The following is a 3381-nucleotide window of genomic DNA, read 5'->3' on the forward strand; positions in this document are numbered from 1 at the left end:
CTCAGCCTATTTCTACCCCTCCATATCGCATGGCTTTGGCCAAACTTAAAGAGTTAAATAAGAACCTTAAGGACCTCTTAGACAAAAGTTTCATCAGACCCAGTGTTTCTCCATGGGGTTCTCTAGTCCTTTTCATGCATAAGAAAGATGGCACTCTCAGAATGTGTATAAATTATAGACAACTAAACAAGGTCACCGCCAAGAAAAAATATCCCATTCCTAGAATCGATGATTTGTTCGAACAACTTCAAGGTGCTCGGTGGTTTTCCAAGATTGACCTTAGGTTGGGATACCATCAGTTGAAAGTTAGGGAGCAAGACTTTCTGAAAATAGCTTTTTGAACAAGGTACGGTCTTTTTGAGTTTGTGGTTATGTCATTTGGACTAACAAATACTCCTGCTACCTTTATGGATTTGATGAACATTGTCTTCAAGCAGTATTTGGATATGTTTGTCATTGTCTTTATAGATGACATACTGGTATATTCCAGGAGTAAGGAGGAACATGCAGACAATTTGAGAATAATACTGCAGACCCTTAAGGACAGTTAATTATATGCGAAGTTTGGAAAATGCAAATTTTGGTTGAAATCTGTTGGCTTCTTGGGGCATGTCATTTCAGGGGCTGGTATTCAATAGATCCTTACTTTGTTCTATATCAAGAGCTTTTTAGGTTTGACTGTGTATTATTAAAGATTAGTTGAGAGGTTCTCCTCTATAGCTGCACTATTGACTAAGTTGAACCAAAAGAAAGTGAAGTTTATATGGTCGAATAAGTATGAGAAGACTTTCAAAGATATGAAAAATAGGTTGACTTCCGCTCTGGTGTTAGCTTTACCAGAGGGTTTAGACGGATTTGTGGTGTATTGTGATACATCTAGAGTTTGGTTAGGTTGTGTGCTGATGCAGAATAGAGATTGATAGCCTATACCTCTAGGTAACTTAAATATCAGGAAAAGAGTTACCCAACTCATGACTTGGAGTTAGCTAGTGTAGCGTTTTCCATGAAAATTTAGAGACATCACCTCTATGGTGTGCATGTTGATATTTTCATGAACCATAAGAGTCTTTAGTATGTATTTTCTCAGCGAGAGATAAATCTTCTCAGAGAAGGTGATTAGAGTTATTGAAAGATTATGACATGAGTTTCTCTATCATTTGGGTAAGGCCAACATAGTGGTAGATGCACTGAGTAGGTTATCCAAGGGTAGTATGACCCATGTGAAAGAGAAAGAATAGGAACTGGCCAAAGAGATGCATATATTAGCCCATTTGGGAGTACGTTTGCTTGACACTAATAATGGGGGAGTACTAGTTCAGAATGAGTCAAAATCATCTTTTGTAATAGAAGTGATGGAGAAACAATGAAATGATCCCATACTTAGACAAATGTTGAAAGCAGTCCAATAATAGAAGGTTGAGGTGGATGAAGCAGCTTTGATTGGGCTAAACTTATTTCTTGAAGCTATGGAAAAATTTTAGTTATTTTGTGAGAGATTGAAAACTGATTAGAGTCATCCAAATCATATGCCGATTTAAGAAGGAGAGAGATCAAATTTGAAGTAGGTGATTGGGTATTCTTAAAGGTGAGGCCTGTAAAGGGAATGATAAGATTCGGGAAGAAAGAGAAGTTGAGTCCACAATTTGTTAGTCCATATGAGATAATGAGTCGTATAAGAGTGGTGGCTTATGAATTAAACCTTCTATCGGAGTTAGCTACAATTCACCTAGTTTTCCATATTTCAATTCTTAAGAAGTGCATTGGAGATCCGTACTTAGTAGTTCCACTAAAAAGTATTGAGGTCAAGGATAACTTAATGTATGAGGAGATTCCTGTGGAGATACTTGATAGGTAGGCCCGAAGGCAAATAATAAGGAAGTAGTGTAAGTAAAGGTTTTTTGGAGTAACCAATTGGTCGAAGGGGCTACTTGGGAAGCTAAATCAGACATGATGACCAAGTCTCGTCATTTTTTTCTTCCTACTTAGTTCCTGCCAAAGGTAAACAGTTATTTTCAGCCAAAACTCTTCCTGTTTAAGTTTATTTAAGTATTTTTAAGTTATATCTTTGTTGTGAATGATTGGATCCTTGTGATAGATATAATCTTGTTTATAAGTTCTCTATAGTCATGTGGTTTCTTTTTCAAATCCCAATCCTAGATTAATCACATTCGAGGATGAATGTTTCTAAGGGTGAGATACTATAATACCTCGTGTCTGAATGACTCTTTAACTCATTCCCTTGAGTCGTATATACAATATACGAGTAGTATGTTGCAGTCATATCAAAGGCAGTGTGATATGGTTTACATTCTATTTTAGTTACAACTCAACCCTTAGAGTCATAAGATCACTATACAAGTCATATGAAGATGAGTCATGAAGTCAGCAACCTAGGTTTTCTAAGTTTTTTTCAAAGTTGCAAGTGGGGGACTACAAGTCATATGGTGATGTTACTAGTCATAGGTTTAGACTTGTATGCTGACAGTGAATACCATCTTTGATCCTATTGAGCTTATGAGTCACGAGGCTAACTCATACATTCACCATACGACTCATGCGGTTGACTCGTATAGACTGGTGATCAATTTCTGTAATTTTTAGTTACAGGGCATTTTGGTCTTTTTCCCTCTATTAACTCCCAACCCATGACTTAAAACCCAAAAAGGAGCATTATTTTCCTCCGCTTTTAATAAATTAACGACACTTTCCTTCTCCCATCTTCAAGAACATCAAGATTAGGGTTTTCTCACTAAGTTATTTTTAAAGTCTCAAAAATTCAAGCCTTCTTCACAAGTCAAGTAATTCCAGGTATGTGGGGTTTATGTACAAGGTTATTCTTTCATCCCCATGACCAAAAATCATAATTTTAAGAGTTGATTTGCGTGTTTTGAAGTAGGGTTCATACCCAAATAACCATATTCTTAAAGTATGACATTACTATGAGATAGAAAGCTTTAAGTATATCAAGGTTTACATATATCCATGTTTTGACTTATAAACTTTATATTGTGATTTGAATTTCACTATCTTGACTGGGATATTGTTGAATGATTGCAAGGTGAAAATTTAGCATAATAGTTTGTTATGAATTTCTATAAAGTAAATCATAACTTCTAAGTAATAAGTATAAGTACTGAATTTACAAGAAGTTTATGCTCTTAAGCTACATTGATATCTTCCATAATATGATTTAAAGAAAAGCTTGATCTTTTGATCAAAGAAAAAGACATGAAATCCATAATTGTTCATGTTCATTATGATTTAAGGTAAAGTGAAGCATAACTGATTTTCATTCTATATACCCTATGCTATTTTAAGGTGAATTTCTTAAGTATAAGCATATATGTGTTTTGGGAGTAGTATTTAGCATCGAGAAGGGAA

The sequence above is a fragment of the Capsicum annuum genome, chromosome 11 (assembly GCF_002878395.1).
Source record: "Capsicum annuum cultivar UCD-10X-F1 chromosome 11, UCD10Xv1.1, whole genome shotgun sequence".
Classification (NCBI taxonomy): Eukaryota; Viridiplantae; Streptophyta; class Magnoliopsida; order Solanales; family Solanaceae; genus Capsicum; species Capsicum annuum.